This window comes from Desmodus rotundus, chromosome 4 (genome assembly GCF_022682495.2).
Source record: "Desmodus rotundus isolate HL8 chromosome 4, HLdesRot8A.1, whole genome shotgun sequence".
Lineage (NCBI taxonomy): Eukaryota > Metazoa > Chordata > Mammalia > Chiroptera > Phyllostomidae > Desmodus > Desmodus rotundus.
The window spans coordinates 91635448-91660083 of record NC_071390.1 but is presented as its reverse complement, the minus strand read 5'-3'; the positions used below and the strand labels follow the sequence as shown (position 1 = coordinate 91660083).

Here is a 24636-nt window from a genome sequence, read left to right as displayed (position 1 = left end):
AAAATGGAAAAAAATTATAAAGAAAAAAAAAGAGCCCTGGCTGCTGTGGCTCAGTGGATTGAGTGCTGGCCTGCGAACCTAAGGGTCGCTGGTTGGATTCCCAGAGCACATGACTGGGTTGCAGGCCAGGTCCCTAGTAGAGGGCACACAAGAGGCAACCACACCCTGATGTTTCTCTCTTCTTTCTCCCACCCTTCCCTTTTCTCTCTCTATCAATCAATCAATAAAATAATGAAAGAAGTCAGAGAAATTTGTTTCCTATGATTTCAAATACAAATTGAAATTGCATACCCCTGGGATTTACAAGATGAAGACCAGATATGAATGAAATTTGCAAAGCACCATAAGATAATATTCTTTTTGGTGGTTGGTAAGCATCATGGCAACCGTGACGGTCACAACCAAGGTTCCAGAGATGCATAATGTGACGAAGATCAAGTGTATTGGTGCTCACTCCCACATCTGGGGACTGGGGCTGGATGATGCCTTGGAGCCTCAGCAGGCTTCCCAAGGCATGGTCGGTCAGCCTGCCGCCCGGTGGGAGGCCGGTGTGGTGCTGGAGATGATCCTGGAAGTGAAGATCACCAGGCGGCCGATGCTCATCGTCGGCTTGCCAACCAGGTACCAGGAAGACAGCCATCGCCATGGGCATGGCGCAGGCCTTGGGCCCAGACACCCTGTTCACAGCCATCACTGGCAGTGCGATCTTCTCCCTGGAGATCTGCAAGATGGAGGCTCTGATGCAGGCCTTCCAGAGGTCTATCAGTGTTCACATCAAGGAGGAGACAGATCACTGAAGGGGAAGTAGTGGAGATTCAGAATGATCGGCCAGCCACAGGGATGGGTCCCAAGGTTGGCAAGCTGACCCTTAAGACCACGGAGATGGAGACCATATACACTTAGGCACCAATATGATTGAGTCCCTGACCAAGGATAAGGCCCAGGCCAGGGACATGATCACCATCGACAAGGCCATGGGCAAGATCTCCAAGCTGGGCCTGTTCTTCATACATGTCCACAACTATGATGTCATGGTTTCCCAGGCCAAGTTCATGTGGTGCCCAGATGGGGAGCTCCAGAAATACATGGAATGGTGCACACCACTTTCCTGCATGAGATAGACGTATCAACTACTGGACCCAGGGCTCCCTGGCCGTCTTCTCAGGAGACGCAGGGTAGATCACATGTTGGACATCAAGAGCTTCTCCTTCCTCAACCGGGCTCTGGAGACTGACATGGCACCTATCCTCATCATGGCCACCAACTGCGGCATCACCCAGATCCAGGGTACCAGCTACCAGAGCCCCCAAGGCATCCCCATCTACCTGCTCTACAGACTGCTGATTGTCTACCTCTCCCTACAGCGAGAAGGACACGAAGCAGATCCTTAGTATCTGATGTGAGGAGGAAGATATGGAGATGAGAAAGGATGCCTACACAGTGCTGACCTGAATCCAGCTGGAGACCTCCCTGCACTAGGCCATTCAGCTCATCATGGCCGCCAGCCTGGCATGCCAGAAACTCAAGGGCACGAGGTGCAGGTAGGTGACATCAAGGAAGTATCAAGCAAGTCTAGTTACTCTTTCTGGACAAGTCACGCTCCGTGCAGTGCATGAAAGAGTACCAGCCTGCCTTCTTCTTTAAGGAGCTCAAAGGCAAGACCATGGATACCTCTTGAGCTGATGTTCCCCATCCTGTCTCACCCCTCCTCCCCCATTTTCTACCAGAGTTCTGACACTGCGACTTTGTATAAAATGGTTCTGAAACTGGAAAAAAAAAAAAGGGACAAAATTATTTTCCTTGAGGATGTTAACATTTGGTAAATGTTAATGATAAAGCAAGTCATGTGCTTAGTCATGTGCTACAAATGTCAAACCTATAGTAATCTTTAAATAGTGAGGAGTTTAAATAGCAAACTCTAGGAAAATAAAAGTTATTTTAACACATAAATACGTGTTTTGAGTTAAGGCCTAGAATTAAGTATAAGTAGCCTCAACGTTTTTAAAATAACAAAAATAACAAAGTTAGGAATGAAAAATGGAATGAGTGAGGGGTGTGAGTGAGACTCAGTGATAAACAGAAAAGGCTTCCAGGTTGTATTTGATTGAATGTTCTGGAGCCCTGGTCACATGACTGACTCCTGACCTAATTATTTTCCATATAATTGTTACCAGTAGACAGTCTGTCTAAGTGCTGGGGAAGTCTCCCCCACCAGCCAAAGGGACAGTGGGGAGAGGTTCTTACATTGAGTGGGCAAAAGGCTAGCAAGATAATTGGATAGAGGAAAAAGCCCTCCTCCTCACTTGCAGTACCAGATTGGGGTGGGACCAGGGGAAGGCAGGCACATTTACCATGGAGATAAAAACGATGCAGTAGGAGATGCTGGACCAACGAGGTCTGTCAGTGTAGACTGGAGGTGGACCAGCCTGAAGCATGCAAAATGTCTGGTCTGTTCTGTACCCAAACTAATATAATTCTGGAGGCACAAAGAAATGCTCTCACCATCTGGCTTGCTCTTGCTCATGACCTGGGCTTGCACAGTGTATTTGCCTATCCTCTCCGTAGGCTACATGGCTTTTGCAGCCACATGGCCCATGGCCTCCAGGATGGAGCGTGTCTCTCTCTCTTGCTGACCTGGTGATACATGCACTGGTGTCTTCACACTTTCTCTCCCAGGAGCCCACAACACCAGGGCCAGGAGGCCCTAGTAGCCACATAGCTTATGGCTGTGCAGAATCCCCACACAGGCTGCAGGAGGGAGCCTAAAAGAACAGCAGCTGGGAACAAGCTGCACTACCTGGGTGGGGACTTAGACTGTTTAGAAGCTGGCTGAGGGCTCAGAATGAATGTACTTTATATCGGAGCAGGAACTCTGAACACTGGCTTTTGTCTTGGTCTTGCTGAGGAGAAGAGCTTTGAGACAGGAGTCCACCATTCTCCCAGACCGTGCAGCACCTGAATAAAACCTATTTCCTTTTTTAAAAAAATTATTTTATTATTGTTCAATTATAGTTGTCTGCATTTTCTCCCCACCCCAGACAAACCCACCTCCTTCCTTTGCTTCCACCCTCCCCCTTGGCTTTGTCCATGTGTCCTTTATAGTAGTTCCTGTAAACCCTTCTCCCCATTGTCCCCTCCCTGCTCCCCTCTGGCTATTGTTAGATTGTTCTTAACTTCAATGTCTCTGGTTATATTTTGTTTGCTTTTTTCTTCTGTTGATTATATTCCAGTTAAAGGTGTGATCATATGGTATGTCCCTCACTGCCTGGCTTATGTCACTTAGCATAATGCTCTCCAGTTCCATCCATGCATCTGCCTCATGAGTTTGGTTTTTGTGGTAACAGGGAGCCAAACCTGTATCGTTTTTGTTGTTGTTTTGTTTTGTTCAGTAACATAAAGTTTCTATTGTAGGCAGATGAAGTTTGCATGTATGTGTGTGTGTATGTCTTTTAGATAGCAAAATCTCTCTGACTCCTATTACACACTCTTTTGGATAAGTTATTATCAGTTTTAGTTACTCCTCTGGGTTGTAATAGAATGAGGCATTCAAAATGTGTTGGAAAATTTCTTTTATACAAATGGTTCCAGACTGCTATTTTGTTCTCATTGTTTAATTTTGCAGTATGATTTCAGAGTTGAATCAGTGTTGGGTTCTCTTTTGATATCAGCCTTTCAGGAGTCCTGCAGTGATCAGCACACTTGCTGCTGTAGTCACTTCTCCACTCGCAGGGAGAGAGTGTGAGACGCTTTGAGAAAACAGAATGAGCCTTCAAGGCAGACAGACCTGTACCTTAGCCTGGATTAGTCAAACTAAATGTGACTCATTGTCCTCCCTGTAAAGTGAAGATAATAGGACCTACCTGTTGTTTGAACTAAATGAGCAATATCTCTGAAATACATAACAGGATACCTGCTACATATGAGGGACTCAATAGGTTCTTTTTCTCTTCCACATTCTCCTTTGATGTCAATATGCCTTTTGTTGTTTTTGGAAAGCACTAATCCAGCTGAATAAAATGTTGCCTTAAATAATTGTAAGTTGTTTCTGATTGAATGCCTGGGATACTCTCTTATAGGTTTATGCTGGTCTGTTTTGGCTGCCTACTTGTAGGATTTTGGCTGTATTCCAAATAATTGAGTGTTTTGGGTCTTTTTTTTTTTGAATATGGTGAACCATCACCATAGTATTGAAAAATCTAACATTCAGTGTTCTTTATGTCCCTGAGTTAAGACAGCCCATATGCTAAATTGAGAACCTGAGTTTTCCTACTCATATGTTACATAAGGAAATCAACGGAGATGTGAAATACATCAGTTATTCATCATGTAGACGATAAAATTTCCCAGATTGGTTATTGTACTGAAATTTCACTTAAACACATTTTAATTCAGCCAAACTGGTTTCATGTATGTTTTATTACACATGCTTCAGATGGTACCAGTTTAACATTTCTAATTTATTCTTATAAAATATGAAAATGAGTTCCTAAGCTATATAATTATTGCTGAGTTTTGTTTTTAATAAATTTAAGAAATTCTCAAAAATAGAATCCCCATAGAAATTATTTCTAAATTTGTTTTGCAGAATCAGAGTTCATTTGAGGGGCTTAATTATAATCTGGCAATTTTAATAGTAACCTGTCACTTTATAGGTATAATCAGATACCTGATTATAGGGATATACAGACAACAAGAATAAAAAAGCATCAATTCTTTCTTTTAAGATATAGATATCTTTTCACACTTCCTTTGGTTTGTTTTAGGGGCTTAAGCTTAGAATTCTCATACTGACAATGAAAAAAATTATCTTCTTTTAATATATATCTTATTTACTTTAAATATTTTTCCATTATGATTTTGGTTATTCTGTTCAATAATAGAAGTTCTATGCATGCTTAATCGATATTAAACTCTTTCAAATGTTGTAAGAAGAAAGCACACAGAAACCAGTAGGGAGATACATAAAATGTACAAAATAAAAAAGATTTTAAGAAAGCAAAAAACGTATTACTTGATTTTTTGTGTACCTAGATTTTATGTTTTCTCATAATTATCTACCCAAGTGAGTGATTCTAAGGAAATTTGATTGACTAATTCTTTTACATATACAGTGTTTATTGAGATTTCATAAAGAAGGTTATTTTATTCAAGTAATTTATCATTTAATAGCAATAAATGACAAGAGAGAAAACAGGAGAAATAAATATCAACTGATGCATTTTTCAAATAGAAATTTCTAATGAGTATTATAGATCTGAGGCCATGAGATTATTTTAATAATATGGATGATGTTATTTTCCAAAAATAGCCATTCCACATTCTCTTCTTACAATGTGACTTTAACATTCCTTCCTCTCCTCCAATCTGGATGTGATTGTGTCTAGAAGTGAGTCTATATGACTTCTGAGTGAGCCTGTCATAAACACTTATCCAACCCTGACTGAGTCTCTTGATTATTTGCTCTTGGAACCCAGTCTCTATGCTCCAAGGAAGCACAAACAACTAACGGAGAGGTCTACAGAGAGAAAAGTCAAGACCTCCTGGACCACAGTCCTGGCAAGCTCCCGGATGGCAGCCGGCACTAACTTGCTAGCTTGCTAGCCGTATAGATGAACCATCTTGAAAGTTGATTCTCTAGTTTCTAGTTAAGTCAGCCTGTTGATTTTGCAGAGAGCAATGATGAACCATTGCTCTGAAACCTGCCATAATTACAGATTCATGAGCAAATGAAATAATTGCTGTTATTTTAAGCTACTAAGTTTTGGATGGTTTGTTACCTAGAAATAGATAACTGATGCAAATAACTTCCTAAAGCAATTATACTTAATCATTCTATTAACTTTGTATTAGTTAAGAGTGATCATTGTCCACTTTCATAGCTCTGATCCTATCAGTGGCAGATAGGGAGTGCTGGGGAGTCTCCCCGATTGGCTAAGACAAGATAGCGCAGGGGAAGTTCCTACACTGAGCATGCCAAAAGCCAGAAAGATAGGGCATGAGTGGGCCAAAAGCTAGAAAGATGAATGGACAAGATCCCAGCCACCAAAAGCTAGCAAGATAATTGGGTAGAATAAAAGCCCTCCTCTCCTTATCCCCATAAGAACTGCAGGCTTGAGCAGGGAGGGAGGGGTCTTTGAGATGGGAGCCCACATTCTCCCAGGTTGCAGGCACCTGAAGAAACCCCTTTCCCCTTGCACCAGCGCTTGTCTCATGAGTCTGGCTTTCACTGAGGCAGGAAAGCCAAACCTGCATTTTGGTTACAGTGAGTCAAATGATTTGGTATGGAAGTGAACTGGCAGAATAAAAAAAAAAAAATAGAGAGGATATAATGACACTTCAGGTTTAAAGTAATATTAAAAGTAGTAAGGAGCTAAGCTCATATGTAGAAAGAGAATTTGTAGAAACGGTGGACATACTTATGAAAAAACCTTCACCCTGGATGCAGAAAAAATCATTTGGAGATTTTCTTTACTCAGGAAACTGTTGCATGACCAACAAAACTTTTTATGTTGTTCAGCCACTGAATATTGGGATTTTGTTATACCAGCCAGTACATTCTGACTAATGCTCTGTCTGAGTCAATAATTCTGTTTCATTGACTTTTTTCCCCTAAGGTGGTAGTCAGGTAAACATATAGACCTACAAATACATACATGCACACACGCATACATATAAAAACATAGGTATGTATGTATCTATATATTTGTATATGCAAGATGTATCATATATATGATGTGAATTGAAGCTATGCTTATAATAATAATACTTAGCAAAGTAACATAATTAAATCAATTATAATTCTTTGTATAATTTAGTATTTTGTATCAATTAAAATGATATATGTATTAACATATAAACAGGTTTAAACTATATTGTTCATGGAGAAATGTTATAGTAAAGATACAATATTTACTTAAAGTTGAAACAAATCGGTGATAGTTCTTTGACGCTAGATACATTAAATTGGTAATAATACGTTGATGCTAGCTGTCTCTAGGTAGTGGCCACAGTGGTATGTGATGGAAATCAGGGTTGACAGGGACCATGTAAAACAGAAATGAGATACAAAAATGCTAAGAATGCCCCGTAGTTCTCTTAGAATATTGTAGACTAAATTAGTTAATGGAATTGCACTTCTTAATTTAATTAATGAAGTTTGTAGTCATAAAATACTTCTCTCTTTTTTATTACTCTGACATTCACTTGACCTCTGTAGGTCAAAAAATATTTCAATTTACCTTACGATCAAGGTTATCCCCTCATTAATTCTTTCCTTCTTGTTCCTCCTTAGCCTTAACTCATTTTGAAAAATCCAAGTGGGCTATGGTAAACAAAAAGAATGGAAAGTAACAGAGCTGTGGATGGCTTTCCTTCCCTTGGCAATGACAAACTGGTGACCTCTTAAGAATCGTGGCTATGTGAATGACCAGAGGTCTAGGTTTCTGAAGTCAGTTCCCTGCCCTTCTGTTCTCCGGCCACCTTCCCTAACCCCTAACAGATTTAGGGGTTATAATTTAGAGAGCGATGCTTTGACTCTTACAGAAGTTCACAGTGATAAAATGCCATATGAATTCTGATGTTCTTTCATTTGAGCTTTGGCCTGACGATGACTTCAGTTTAATTCACTAAGAATGGTAGGGCCATTTGGCTGAACTATCAACAATAAAACAAATGTTTACTGAATGCTTGTGTTAGGAATACAGCAATGAATATAACATATTTATAAGCTATGACTATCCTCTTAAAGGACTATAAAACTAGTAGAAGTCTTGGGTATATTAATAATTAGGAAAAAATAAAATCGATAAACACAATGTTATTAATATAAATATAGTATTATGGACATCCAGAGAAAGAAGAGCTCATATATATCACTAGGAATCCAGAAGTATCTTATTTAGTAGGTGGCATTTGAGACAACGTATGAGTGATCGATAGGATTTTTGAGAAGTAGAAATAAAGCAGAAGAAATAAGAGAAAACAATCTTAGAATTTAGGGATGTGGCACTGTTTCACAAAGTTTTTTCCAAGGAAAATGAAAGATGAGTTTGGAAAGATGGGGTTGAGGTAAAATTAATTTATCCTGACTGTCTTATCACTAAAAGTAAAACAATATTTACTGATCTTTGTCGCAGAAGCTGGCTGGCTGTTTACCAAATTTGTTTCCTCTTCCTCCCTTGCCTAGAGCTAACCTGTATTTACTAACAAGCATCTCTTGAAATTAGGTGTAACCATGTGATTAAATTGTCACAATACCATAATATAAGGTGTGTCCACTTAGAGGTCTGCATGTTCTTTTCCCTTCAGAGTAAATTTTGAATACTCAGTATTACCTAATTTTAAGACCTAGAACAAAGGCAATCAGTAATCAAAGCAATATTGTTATTGGTTAAAGTATAGAATCATAAACCAATGGAATAGAACAAATAGTCCAGAAATAGAGTCAAAAATTGATTTATTTATCAAAGATGCAAAGGCAATTCAATAGAAAGGAGATAGTCTTTTCAATAAATGATACTAGAACAATTGGACATTCATACTAAAAAAAGGGACATCAACACATACCTCATATCTTTTACAACAGTTAAGTCAAAATGGATGTTAAAACTAAGTGTAAAACTGTAAAATTTCTAGAAGAAACCACAGGTGAAAATTATGATCTTGGGTTAATCCGAGTTCCCACATAAGACCAAGAACATGTTACATGAAAGAGAAATTGATAAGTTAGATTTTATCAATTTTAAGAGTTTTGTACTATAAAAGAATTGTTGAACAGATCAACCACAGAACCAAAGAAAATATTTGCAAATCATATTCCTGACAAAGGACTTATATCTAGAACACATAAAAAATTCTAAAAATCAAACAATAAAAAAACCCCTAAGGAGCACCTTTTGAGTTACTAGGCGGTACGCTGCCTGATTCATGAAATTTATGAATCACTTAATAAAGCCAATTAGGTATTCAAGTTAAAAAAATCTAAAACTGAGCAAAAGATCTCAATAGACACTGCACCGTGAAAGATAATTTAGTGACATATAAACATATGAAAAGATACACAACACATTTGGTAATCAGGGCAAAGCAACTTAAAAACACATGGTATATATCAGAAATGTAGCTTTAAAAAAACTGACCATATCAAGAGCAATTAAAGAAGTAAAATATTAATCCATGCATTAATTTGGACATATGTCAATTACATTTTGCTAAGCGAAAACAGTTAAACATGCAAAAGTTACATGTTGCCATTTCTGTGAAACTCTAGAAAATGCAAAACTCTCGCTATAAGAACCTGTCCGTGTTGTGCAGGGGCCTGGGGATGGGTAGAGGTTGGCAGATGGCCGCACACGAGCACTTGAAGAGAAACGGCAGTGGCACGCGCCGTGAGCGTGGCGGTGGACACAGGGCAGCGCGTTTAGTACAGCCCGTGGACTTTCTACCATAGACAGTGAGATTTACTGTATGTAAATGGAAATGTAATAATTTAAAAAATTAAAAATATTACGGTAGAAAACTCTGTAGTTTCAACTTTACTGGTACATAAAATCAAATGCAGTTTTGTAATACATATTCATAAATACTGTTAATTCATTCTAACCAATAAAAGATTCAACAACAACATGGATTCTTGGGAATATGCACTCCTGTTTCCAAGATCAATTAATAATGTCATTAGACTAGAGGGTTTAGGAAATAGGTGCACCCGGGCATAGCATCTTCAATTACAGAAAATCAAAGATAAGAAAAACTCATGAAAGAAGACAGAAAAGATCTACCTTTCCTACACAGAAATAAAGAAAAGAATTACATCTGACTCGTCAAAAAGTATACAGTAAGAAGAAAATGAAATATTTAAACTGTTGAAAGTAAAAACCCATCAATCTAGAATTCTGTATTTATGAAATTATCCTAAAAAATTGATGGAGAAATAAAGACTTTCTCAGACAAACAAAAATAAAGGAATTTAATGCCAATAGAACTGCTTTGCAAGAAATGTTAAAAGAAGTTTCTTATAGGGAAGGAATATGAGTCAAAATCTTATATCCACATAAAGGAAGAACATTGAAGAAACAATATGTGAAGGTAAAATAAAAACTTTTATTTTTCTTATTCTTAATTGATGTGACAGGTAAGAGTTTGTTCAAAATAATTGTAGGAACAACATATTTATGTGTGCTTTGTATGTGTCTAATATGTGTACATATGTTTATGTATGCTTAAATATGTAAAATAATAAAAGTAATGATTAAAGTGATAAGAGGAAGAAATTAGTATTATTTTGTTATTATAATGTACTCACAATACCAATGAAGTGGTACAATGTTATTTGAAAGTGGACTTGGGTTAGATGGAAATGTATTTTGCAAACTCTAAGGAAATCACTAAAAAATATTTTAAAATATAACTAATATGCTAAAAAAAGAGAAACTATAGAAGCATATAAAAGGCTCAATTAAAATCACAAAAGGCAGACAAAGAGTGGAAGACAAAACAAGTACAAAGAACAAGGGCAACAAATATGGCAGATATTAATCCAAATGTATGAAAAATGACCTTGAATGTCAGTGATCTGAATGCCTCAGTTAAAGAACAGAGATTGGCTCTGGCCAGGTGGCTCAGGTGTTTGAAATATCATTCCATGCACCAAAATATTGTGGGTTCCAGGCCCGGTTAGGCCACATACCTAGGCTGCAGGTTTAATCCCCATCTAGGCATATACGGGAGGTGTGGCCTATGGATGTTTCTCTCTCACTTGATGTTTCTCTTTCTCTCTCTCACTCTCTCAAATCAATATATATATATATCCTCAGATGAGGATGAAAAAAAAGCAACAGAGATGGAGATTTTCTGAGTGGATCAACATAAGACTCAACTACATGTTGTCCACAAGAAACACTCTTTATGAAAATACATATAAATTACAAGTAAATAAAGGAGAAAATATACCATGCTAACACTATTAAAAAGAAAGCAGAGAAAGCTATATTAAGTTCAGACAGATCAGAATTCAAAGTAAGGAAAGTTATCCAGGATAAGGAAAAGCATTATGTAATGATAAAGGGGTCAATTTTCCAAGAAGACATAACAATCCTTAAAACAAAGCATCAAACTACATACGACAGACACTGATAGAACTGCAAGGAGAAATAGATGAATCTGCTGTTACAGTTGGAAACTCCACACCCTTCTCTCAGAAACGGACAGATCCAGAAGGCAGAAAATCAGTACAAACATAATCACACTCAAATACACCATCAATCAACTGGGTGTAGTTAATATCTATAGACTAATTCATTCAACAATAACAGAGTACATGTATATTTACCCAGCTCACATGGAACACTCATCAAGATTCCACATTCTGGGCTATAAAATACAGTTCACAAATTTAAAAGAATAATAATCATATTGCATCTGCTGTCAGACCATAATGGGATGAAACAAAAAAATCAATAGCAGAAAGGTAACTAAAAAAAACCCCAATAAGTGAAGATTAAATAACACACTTTAAAATAACACTTCAGTAAAGGAAGAAATCTGATAAGAAATAGAAAAATATTTTGAACTAAATGAAAATATAAATAAAAGTTATCAAAATTTGTGGGGTGCTGTGAAATTGGTGTTTGCAGGGGAATTTACAGCATTGGATGCATATATATATTTTTAAAAAAGAAATAACTAAAATCAATAATCTAAATTTTCACCTTAAAACACTAGAAAATAAAAAAAACAAATTAAATCTAACTTAAGCAGAATAAAAGATATAAGAATTAGAGCAGAATCAATGAAAATGAAAATAGAAAATCAGTGAAACCAAAAGCTGGTTCTTTCAAAAGATTAATGAAATCAATAAGCTTCAAGCCAGGCTAAAAAAAAAAAAGAGAGAGAGAGAGAGAGAAAAGACCCAAATTATCAGAAATGCAAGAGGAGATATTATTACAGATCTCACAGAAATTAAAAAGATAATAGAGAAAAAAATATGATCATCTCTATATCCACAAATTAGAGAACCAGATAAAATGGATCAATTCCTTAAAAGATACAACCTGCCAAACTCCCACTAAAAGACATAGATGACATGAACAGGCCTGTATCTGTTAAAGAAATTAAATCCATCATAAATCACCTTCCAAAATGGAAAGCATCAGACCTAGGTGGGTTCCCTGATGGATTCTATCAAACTTTTAAGGGAGAATTATTCCAGTTCTGTGCCATGTCTTGCAGAGGATAGAGGCGGATATTTGAGGCCAGCCTCACCCTAATGCCAAAAGCAGACAAAATATAACAAGAAAGGAAAAGTACAGACCAAAATCTCTCATGAACATAAATGTAATCTTCAACAAAATATTAACAAATCACGTTCAAAAAAGTATAAAATAAATTATACATCATGACTAAGTGGGTGTTACCCCAGACGTGCAAGAGTGGTTCAACTTTTGAAAATTAAGTAGCGATCTATCATGTCAATAGTCAAAAAGACGAAAATCACATGATCATATCAGTAGATGCAGAAAAGGCATTTTACACAATCCCAAATTGATTAATGATTAAAATTGAGTAAACTAGTATTACAGGGGGAATATCTTAACTTGCTAAAAACAGTAAGTGCTAAAATAAGTTTTCAGGAGATCGTATCACCTGATTTAAGAAAAACACAGTCCTCACTTACTATTAAGATTCTGCATGTTCCACATTTTACCTGAGCACAAGATAGATAAAAATGAACTGACAACCATGTATTTTGCAATTACTAGATTGACTATTGTATTCACATAGGTTAATACTTATAGATATTTTTTTAACTCTAGAAAAGAAAAAAAAGAAAGAGAGAGAAAGAAAGGAAGGCAAGGAAGAATAGTGCAGATGAGTTGAGAGGGAGGATGAAAAAAGAAAAAAACCTGAACTAAATCTTGAATATTCAATTCTAAGTTGAGATTTGAGTTAACATGGTAATGTCTGGATTGAAACTAAAATGTCCATCACAAATATGAACGTCTTTTGTTCCCAACAATTTACAGCATTTTATGGCCTCATAAATGTCATAATGGCCAAATGTTCCATGAAATGTCATAAAATGACATGAATTACAGCTATCATTTAGATCTATGTCTGGAAAACCGAATTTCTGGCTCATGCTCAGGTAACATTGTGCTTTTTGAGTTTGAAATGTCTGTGTACTGTTACACTGAGTTAATTAATTCTACTTTATCGTTCAAATGTACTATGGTTCTTTCTAATTCATTAGTGTGGAGAGTACATACATAACTGAATTAAGTAGCTCCCAATTATAATGTTGCTATTTCTTCAATGTAAACATTCTTAAAATCTCATCTTCACAAAGCTCAGCATAACAATGCTTTACACCTGTTTCTTTCAATATTAGGACTCACGCTGCTCCGGGACTTACTAAGGTGTCTGAGATGTCATCATACCATTCAAATTCAGTGATGACTGCCACGTTCCTTGGCTGCCCCATTTTCCCATTATTTGGTGCATGCCAAAATGTAATTCAATTGTTTAGAAAGTGTGAGTAAAGAAAAAGGGGGAAGATCATAGTGATGCTATCACACAACTGTGGTGCTTATACTTGAATTACTAAGCCTATTTGTACAAGTTAGTTTCACTATGTAGCTATGGAAATTTAGCTAATCTTGATGGAAATTTAGCTTTCTACCTAAAAAGTAGTTTTTTGAAATGTCTGTTTTCAATTTATATCAGCATTTTTAGTATTTGTTTCTCTTTTTTTCTTAATCCAAAAAAAGAAATTATTTAATTCATGGACTGCTTTTTAATGCACCTATTCATTTATTTGACAAGTATTTATTGAGTCCCCTTTGAATTTGGACACTGGTGTGAGGAAGAAATACAAGTGGCAACTGCTGTTTTCTGCCTTTTGAACACTTATCCAGCAGCTCAGAAGCTAACACATAACCCTAAATCCATATCTAAGCACCTGGCTCTGGGGAGCCAGGATATTTTCCACAGAATCCTATTACTTCAGATCCACAGAGGAATGTGAATGGAAACACTCGAAACCAGCATTTTCAAGCATGTAAGCTGTTCCTTTTTAGTTCTTAGTAAATTTTCTTTGCGCTTTACCATTGGATAAATTACAGGCAAAATAATTCAATCTGTCCTGCTCTGTAGGAATGCATCTTTGTGGGCAACCAATGCAATTGCACAATGAACACTCTGTTACTCTTGGTTTTCCAGTCTCCTCAGTACATTCCTGCTGGGAGGGCAGAGTTATGAGTAACTGAATATCTTGAGTAATGTATCCTGGGCCTCCGCATCTGATTCTCTCTCCTGTTCCTACCTTCCTCAAGAAAGCATTTGTCTCTTGTTTCTCTCAACACCCAGTTAATTATTCACCACTTGGTTTATCACCAATGTCCAGGCTGACATTCAATAAATTAAGTGACAAATGCCCCCAAATAATCTACAGAGTTGAAAAATATTTGTAGAAATGTGGTATTTGGCATGATACTTTTGCCTATAAGAACTGTGTTTTCCTGAACTAATTATTTATTTCTATGTATAAAGAAACCAATATGATTTTTAAATGTTTTCATTAAGGTTCAATGAAAGACCCATAAAATAATGAGGTTTGTTATATTGGAGGCTTATGCATTTGGACAATGAATTTGAAGACAAATATAGGTGCTCAGCTTAAATATAGGTGCTCAGCTTATTATAATGCCCCAAGAGAAAATCTTAAATCCCTACTCAGCAACAATAGAGTTTATATAAGGCAATTTATATATTCCAAGGGGAGAAATTACCACAATGCTCGGGGCACTTTATAATGTGAAAAAATGCAATGAGAAAGCTTGTCAGCCTAATGTTTAAATAGCACTAAGTGTATATGTGAAGAATTCCCTTGACTTCAATCTTTATGAAGTGGATCTTAATCACCGCCCCCTCCCCAAAAAAAGAGTTGGGGAAAAATGTCTATTTAAGGGTTTTGTAAAGTTCTGAAACTTCCCAACTGTGTTCATTTGCCTAAAATCTGCTTGTTATATCAATGTATAAAATTTTTGTTTCAGGATTATTTCTAAGTTTAGCATATCATGAAAAATTCTTCCATTTAGGAAAACTATGTAAACCTATACTGTGAACTCTCTGTGGTTTCTAATTAGTAATTCCAATTAGAAAAACTTCACATCCGGGAAAAAAAATCTGTGGAAACATTTAAGTGCTTGGAGAAAAGGGGTTGGACAATGACAAATGAGATGACCAAGCCAATGAGGGACATTTACGTTACAGGGAGAGTAATAGATTACTTAAAGTGTGCTTAGTCAATCATGCTTCCCATGTGGTCTGTTAGGTACTAGTATAACTTTTAAACTTTCCATTTAATTTGGTCTCTTAATGTCATGTTTTACATTGGTATGTTTCTAATAGCTTTTTAAAAAAATTGCAAATGTATTTATAGATTGTTTTTCTTTGTGAATGGCATTATGCTAGGTGGATGAAAGGACATGAGAGGAAGGAGACATAGTCTGTCCATTTAAAGACCTTAAGCAAGCAGTCTGCAAGGAGAAAGAGCTCAGTACATCGAAAAGACAAATGCATAATAGAATATGTTAGGGAAATGTTTTGAATATCAAGTACTTTTCTCATGTTTTTATTTTTAAGATTATGGTGAAAATATCAATTGTTAATAATAGAAGAACAAAGATTAAGGGTTCATTTTCAAAACACGAGTAAGAACTATTTGTGCATCCATTATAGTTCCACTATCTATCCACCATCTATCCATCCTTTGTTGGTGAAAGAGGACAGCACAGGCAAAAATTTTCAGACCTATGAAAACATTTTACACCTTTTTGTATATGCAAAATTTGATTGCCTTCTATACCTTCGTGTTTCCTCTTGAAGTCCATCCTTTCTTAAAAGACTGAGTTAACATTTTAATGTTTTCTCTGTGGCTATACCCACACGGTAATGTTTTACTCACATTTTAATGTTTACTGTGTGATATTCAAGACTTGTGAAAACTAAATGAAAGTCAAATTGAAGAGATGTTTAGAAAGCGACAGAATCTTAACTTTGAGCAAAACACTGTTGCTTAAATTGTACATGATGACCTTTTCTTATTAAATCTTTTTCGTGAAATAATATCATGTCCCACTAGTCCTCATCGGCAGCAGGTTATTGATTTTGTTGCCGGGCTGTGATGATTGAACTTGAGTGGACGCTGGTTGACTGCTTACGTGGCACAGCGGCCTGACTCGCTGTTTGAATAGACTAGGCTTCTCTGCTCTCTGACCTAAATGACACAATTATTGTACAGAATCGGGTAAACAAACGTGACAAACTAGCTGAAACCGAAACCAAAAAATTCCACAGGAGTTGGAGGATAGCGTCTAGCTAACAGTATCGTTATAAGAAAAATCTTTCCATAGGTTGGTTTTATCCTAAAGCAGGGGGATCATTTAGTGTTCCAGAGAAAACTTACACAGTTTAAAGAAAGTTATTCCTTTCAGAATGGGTGCTTGGGCAGACCCAAAGAGTTTATCACGCTATCACTCTGTTACCTCACCGAACATACGTTCGCGGAGCATGTGCTGCGCAGCGGTGTGCGCGGAGCAGGGGACCACCGAGCTGCAAGGCCTTGCTCTCTCAGCTGGAGGAACTCACGGATGCGGCAGAGTGAAACTCCCGTAAACACAATGAGATGAAACATGGACCCTGTAAATTCTACTTACCCTTCAAGGAAGCTATAAGTCTTTATTTTTATTTTAAAATTTCCAGATCTTCTATCTAATTCTATGAGTTGAGCTAAAAACTCTGATGCCAAAACAACAAAAATAATGCAAAAAAGTAGAACATTTTCACTACGATTCTATATGTGAGATTCAAAATAAAGTATTAGCAAGTGCAACCTAACACTGTTTTAAAGGAAAGCACCTCATGTGGTCTTAAGATTAGTTGATATCAGTAAATCTATTAATTTACTGCACAAATAATTTAAGGAACAAATAAAACAATATCATTATTTTAATAGATACCCTTTGCAATGGCATGGATGGAACTGGAGAGCATTATGCTAAGTGAAATAAGCCAGGTGGTGAGGGGCAAATACCATATGATCTCACCTTTAACTGGAACATAATCAACAAGAGAAAAAAGCAAACAAAATATAATCAGAGACATTGAAGTTAAAAACAATGTAACAATAGCCAGAGGGGAGTGGGGAGGGTCTAATGGGGAGAGGGGATTACAGGAACTACTATAAAGGACACATGGACAAAATCAACGGGGAGGGTAGAGGTATGGGAGGGAGGTGGGACTGGCTGGGGTGGGGGGTGGGGTGGGGAGAAAATGCAGACAAGTGTAACTGAATAACAAGAATAAAATAAAATAAAATAGATACGCAAAGTCACATTATGAATTTTAGTACTCATTACTGAAAAAAACCCTTTGTAAGTGAAGAACGAGATAATGAGCACCTCTCAGGAAATTGCTGCAAAATCATACCCTCTGGTGGCACATTAAGAGCTTTCCTACTGCAGTCAGGAACAGACATGTATGTTTATTCCTGCATCTCCTCTTCAGTGTTGTACTAGGTATTTGTCTAAACTTAAACATGGTTGACAAATTGAAATCCCAAAGTTATTGTTATTTAAATCTCTTTCCTTAGCATCTATTATAGATCCTTGGATTTATCTTGAGCTCTTCTATGGTTATTTATGATTAGGTTGAAATTTTTTACCACCACAGCACACCCCCCAATCTGCAAATATACGAGTTTGCAATCCCAAAGTCTTAATAAATTAATTGTTTGATATTTGGAATGCAATTTCCTATTAAAAAACTATGTTTCTAGACTAGCATACAAAACCTATTAATACTGGAGAATGAGAGGGAGGGGAGAATGAAGGGAAAAGGTACAGGGAATAAGAAGCATAATTGGTAGGTACCAAATAGACAGGGGGAGGTTAAGAATAGTACAGGAAATGGAGAAGCCAAATAACATACATGCACAACCCATGGACATGACCTAAGGGGGTGGGGAATGCTTAAGGGAGGTGGGGTGCAGGGTGGAGGCAGATAAAGAGGAGAAAAAAATGGGACAACTGTAATAGCATAATCAATAAAATATACTTTAAAAAAACTAACCTACATCCTATGTATCATATATTTTGGATTATAAAATGCGCTGGACCATAAAACGCACCTAGGTTTTAGAGGAGGAAAATAGGAAAAAACCCCTGCTCCACCACAAACCCCCCTCAGCGAGCCAGGTAAAGCTACATTCATACTATAAGATGCACCCCCATTTCCTCCCAAATTTGGGGGGGAAAGTGCATCTTATATTCCAAAAAAATATGGTAAGTAAAACACAGAAGTGATACTGAAATAGGGAAATAAAATACTGTTGTGATACAAACAATAAATGTAAGCTACATCAATAAAATATGTAATAGAAAGATTTCAATTTTCCTTTGATTTTTTTCTTAAAGCAAGTAAGTTTCTAGGCCCTCACATGAACATTAAAAATTCAACATTTCTTTTGTTTGTTTGTTTGTTTGTTTGAATGTATCATTTCACTTCAAAGGTGGCTTTAAAATATTATTGAGAATTATTTTAGGTATTTTTAAAGAAATTTATATTTGTTCATTGTAATTGAGTCTTTTATTGATTTTCAACAGATTTTTTTAAATTAAGCAAATGACTGAATTTATATAACTGAACAAAAGTTGGAGGACAAATAAACAAAGAAAATGTACCCGAATCAGATCATTTTATACGGTAGTGAAGTAAGGCAGATATTGATAAGGAGTATTTGTCCCTTCTCCTTGAGGGAGAGGAAGGAACAATGAATTAGCTGGTTCTCCAGCCGTCAGGCTGTTTCAGTGTACCAGCCCCCTGTATCCACAGAGGATACATTCTAAGACCCCTGAACTTGTGGATAATACTGAACCCTATACATACCAAATTTTTTCTACATGTGTATCTATGATAAAGTTTAAAGTATAAATTAGGCCCAGTAAGAAAGCAACACCAATAACAAATAGTGAAATAGAGCAACAGTTTGAGGTGCAACAGCAAAACTAGCACAGATTTTTTTCCGTCTTCACAATTTCACAGATAGAAGATTCATTCTTATTATAGAACTTTGCAACCTCAGCATTCAATTTTTTTTCTTTCCTAATTAAGGTGAGAACTTTTACCTTATCATCTAACAGAAGCACTTCACGGACTCTCTTTGGCATACTTGAAATCTCCAGCACCACTACTCTTGCTTTTTCGAGCCACTGCTAAGTAAAATAGGGGTGACTTGAACTGTGATATTGAGAGGGTTGATTTGCTACCAAGAAAGCTACTAAGTGACTAATGGGAGGGGAGCATCTGCGGACCTGATACACTGAACACAGGGGTGATTCCTGTCCTGGGTAGGATGGAGTGGGATGGTGTGACATTTCATCATGCTACTCAAAAGGGTGTGAAATCTAAAACGTACGAATTATTTATTTCTGAAACTTACTATCTAATATTTCCAGACCACAGTTGATTGTGGGTAACTGAAATTATGGAAAGTGAGATCATGGATGAGAGGGAACTCCTGTGTAGGTTATGTTGGTGTTATCCAAAGCAGGTGTGAATAATCTTGAGGTGAATATGGAGGTATAAAAATAGTCATTGAAAACCAGAGAACAGTAACTATATGGATATTGGTAGCAACGATTTTAGCTTCACATAACTGAATGGACTAATACCATCCCTAACAACTTTGCTGGAGTTAAAATGTATGGAATAGTACGCTGCTGCTAAATTTCAGGGGTGTATTAGCCAGCTTTAGGTTTGCTTGCACAAAATAATAATACTCAATACTTGTTATTTTGGTGTAAAATCTAATCAAAGAGTCTGTCTCTTTGAGATTCTAAATCTGTCTAGAATGTATCCAGCCATGTAATATGAAAAATAGAGACACTTATTGAAGAAGACACAAGATATAAGAAACCTTGTACACAGGACAGTGACACCTCGGTCCTCTTCACAGTATGCACCTTGGAACCTCACATGGTTGTCCCAATCGCCATCAGCTGCCCTGTCATATTTTCCTGAATGCCATTGGTCCTCTGAAATCTCTTCCCTTTAAAAGGTAATTTTAGTTTTGGAAAAAGCCAGAAGTCATAGAGTGCCAAATCTGGGCTGTAGGGATGCTGAGTCACCTGGGTGATTTGAGGCTTTGCCAAAAAACTCTGCATGAGATGTGACTCATGAGTGAGCACATTGTCCTGATGAAGCTGCCAATCACCAGTTGCCCATAGCTGTGGCCTTCTGAACCATCTGAAGAGTTTCTGCAGAGGAATGTTCAAGCTTAATGCAAAATTTGATGCAGATTCATTGCTCTACTGGCGCAGCCATTTTGAATGTCATGGCTACATAGTTCACATGCTCTGTCAATGGCGTCTACCGCCCCCACTGACTGGTGCAGTGAAGTTGTCATTGTTCACACGTGTGCATTCCAGTCCACTCTCCTTGGCTGCCAGGTTACACTGATGTCAGGCAAACCATTCTCATTATATTAACAATGGCTGGACTTTTTCCAAACTTACCCTGCATATGGTGTGTTTTATCTTTCCTATTGATTGAATTGTACTGTCCTTATCAAAAAGGAAGCCCCGAAACACCCCAAGTCAAATTTCAACAGTACAATCTATTCTGCATATCATATTTGAATCCCTACTATTGATATTCAACAGAACACACATAGTTTTAGCTATCTTGGAACTACATTAAAAAGCAAACAAGGATAAACCCACAGTTGAAATATGTGAAAAAATGTAATGAAGGGACAGAATAGGATGCAATAATAAAGAATATCAGGGAGAACCACTTTTTGGGGAGGTGTTACAGAGGTGTTACTCCAAATGGCATTTCATCTGCAGTCTGAAGCGTGACTAGGAGTTATGCATTTGGAGAAAGAGAGTGCATTTCAGGCAGAATAAACGGTTCATTAAAATCATCATCATCTTCATGATCAAGTTATGAGGAAAGAGCTAGTGAAACAATTCCAGGTTGGCTGGTAAGTTCTTTTATAAGATTTTATTTATTTATTTGAGCCTTCCCCTCTGGCTAAAGAGGGAAAAAGAGGGAAACATCAATGTGCCGTTGCTTCACATGCGCCCCCTACTGGGGACCTGGCCTGAAACCTAGGTGTGTGCCCTGACTGGGAATCAAACTGAGGAACTTTTGGTTCCCAGGCCAGCACTCAATCCCCTGAGTCACACTACCCAGGGCTGGCTGGTGAGTTCTTGACTGAGCAATGGAGGCAGTAATATGACTTGTGATTGGAACCAAATCATTTAGTTTACATTATTCTACATAAAACGAAGGCATTGAGGCTGTGATAACATTATAGCCACGCAGACATTATTTTTTTCTTCTGGAGGATCACAAATTGAGTATATGATTGTCAATTTTACTTCTGGCTCATAAATCCAAGAAACAGGAGAGGAAAAGTACAGGAGCTTGAGGATGTGTTAGCTCATATACCAGAAAACTGAAACTACAAAATACGTTATTATCAATACCAAAGACATGACAAAGGGGATTTATGGATGCATGTAATAGAACAAGGTATCTGTGGTCTAGCTTCAGTCACGTGTGCATCTAGGTGCCCAAACAATGACTGCGGAAAGCTATGTTTTACCATCTTTTAGTTCCGTTTTCATGCGTGTGATTTTACTTTCCATACAGAGTGACAAAGATGGCTAACAGCATCCCCCAAGGTCATATTCTACCAGTTAAGTGACCTCAGTGAGATAGTGTCTCTCAACAATTTCCATAATAAAAGGCTCCTTTAAAGCCAGGTCACCTGTGCACCCTTGAATGAATCACTATGGTCTGGCAAATGGAATACCCTCCTGTCCAGACCTGGCTCACCTGCCCAGCCCTCCTAGGCACCAGGTCAGGCTTCTCAACCACCTCAACATGACTGAGGGTGGAGAAGTTGTTCAGTAGGGAAAATCAGGATGATGTTATGGGAAGACGAATTGTATGCTAGGTGGGAGATACATGAGGAAGTGGGAAATTACAGAGGCAATCAGGGTACCGAGAATCACTGAAGGATCAGAAGAAATTGTAGAATGAGAGATGAATTTCAGTGGGGTTTCTAAAAATGAGCCCCAGGATAGAAGTACATATTTCTGCTTTCCACCCAAAATCTACTGAATCTGAACCAGATGTTCTAAGAGTGTCTTGTCAATTTGCATTTAAAGATGAAAATACCGTGATTCTTCAGCACTCTAAAAATTTGAGAATCCCTGGATTAAAATTATATCCATGGGAAGGCCTGAGTCTTTCAATGATTCAATGTACAGACTTTCTCTGAGCTGTGAATTTATGATTTTTATGTTGCATGTTATTTATAGGAAAAAATAACCTGAATCACAAAATGGACAGCTACCACATAATACAGATTTTTAAAAAAATGTTGGTACATCTATTAATACATTTGTCTGTAGAGAAATACTAGACAAAATCTACTTAAGATCAGTTAGATATCTTGGTGATTTGCTTCAACCTCCAAACTGTAAGATTTTCTCTCATAGTAACTTACAGTAGATTGAGTTCTTGAAAACAGGTGTGAAAACTTGAAAGTAAATACCCATGATTGTCTTTGAACAAGAATAAATTACAGGGTTTTGTTTTGACTCTGAATTTCTTACTCTGCTTAGCCTGAATTTAAGTATTTAGCCCTCTCTCAGGTCAACTGTGTTGCAAATCCTAGATGTTTTATGCAAAAACAGCTCATCTTTTGTTTGGTTATTATGAAGTCTGTTGAGATTTAGCCACCAGGTGTCAGTAAGACTTGCAAAGCAACAGGGTTTTGCAGAGTCCAGTGATTTTGTTTTTTCAGTCTCTAAAAGCAAATTAATGCAATTTTTGGTTATATCTTTTTTTGTTCCAGGGAAACAGATGCATTCCATTGACAGACCCATTGAGCACAGACAGAATTTAATTTTTTTTTCTTTTCCACGACAAGGCTTTGTTCAGCACACTTTCAGAATATAGGCTGGTTTTAGTTTCTAAGAATTGACATCTCAAGATTCAGAGTGAATGAGGTAGTTTAGCCCACCCAGAAGAAAATGGATACATCTGAGGCTGGAGATAAAGAGGTGGGATATCTTGCCAATTACATGTAAACTAGCATGAAATGTCAATTAACAAGGGAAAAGCAGAAAAGGTGAGCACTCTTAGACTACTTATTATATTATAAAAAGCAATATGCCGGATAAATTTTGAAATTTAAATAAAATGTGTTCTTTTGAAAACTAATCATACTTTTGTGTTAGTATTCTCACTGATTGTTTTAATTGTTATTATTATTATTTTCATCATTATCCGCTTTTTTCCTCCACTGTTATTTCTTATAAGACTTAAACATAAATCCATTTGATGCTGTACCAAGCCACCTGAATACCCTAGTGTACTTTTCCTATTTCATATAAACTATGAATTAAAACTTGAAATTGAAAACTTTATGGTATATCAATGAATTATGAAGAATTATGATATAATTATCAGGAATTATTCTATAGCTTGTTTTCTTTTTCGAGGGTTACTCTAACAGTCACTGTGTCCTAGTGAATTGGTTTCACTCCTATTTCACTCTAAGTTTCCTCACAGGCAGACGTTTAAAGCGCTTGGTGTGGCCAGCCTGCCTCGTCAAAGTCTCAGCAAGGTCACAAAGTCTGTTGACTCATATGGCAATTCCTGTGTAGAAAACAAAATTCTACATCATCTTTGAATCAAAGCCAATAAAACAAGATCCCAGCTGTCCCAGTCTCTGTTGAAAAAATAAAACTGACCCAGTTTAAATTGGTTCTCAGCATTATTTTGAGTAGCATTTAGTTTTTCAGGATCGCAGGAATGACAGTATTTTTAGAAAACTTGAAAAATAAAGAAAACACTGAAGTGAAAAAGAGACAGAGGATATTAAAATTCTGACCTACAACCATGGAGATTTTATTTTGTTGTATTACTGGTTTTTACAATATTTAGAAAAAAACAGCAGTACAGACTTCCTGTCCTCAGGATTATAAATGGCAAACGGCAATGGCCAGAGTGTGTTTTTCCTGTGCCTCAGCGAGGAGAACCCTCCGACAGCTATTCACAGGCACATAGCACCAATGTACACGCACACCTTATTTCCTCCTTCAAATACAACACAGCTCTAGAAAACAAAGTAGCAAAGAATTACTGTAAAAAGAGAGATGTGTGTTAGATAGAAAGGTTAACACAATTTTGAATGCTCTATAAACTAGGCCCGATGTTAAAAGAGAGTTACTTATTTCCCTCTGGCCACAAAAAAGCCTGGATCCTCAGGGGGAGAGTGACTGCAAAAAGGGTCAGTGAACAGAAATGTGTCAAGGTTTTTGTCTGTGTGCACCTGCTATTTTGCCTCAAGGCTTCACTAGACCTTCAGGGAGTGGCCATTCTATCGGCATTTGCCAGATTAAAAACAATAGATCCCATGCTGTTACATCATTCCATATCACATTTTATTTTCTTTTGTGCTCCGGTGGGAATGTGAGGTGGGGTCAATCGGCATTTGAAATGTTCTGCTACTTAACTCAGAAGGCCCTCATCACCATCACTGTGGACGTCCTCATT

At 37.1% G+C, this 24636-nt stretch overlaps 1 pseudogene; it reads left to right on the top strand.

The window, feature by feature from the left end:
* The first annotated feature begins 379 nt into the window (after positions 1 to 379).
* Positions 380 to 1678, top strand: LOC112317648 (ruvB-like 2 pseudogene; annotated as a pseudogene).
* Positions 1679 to 24636: the final 22958 nt, after the last annotated feature.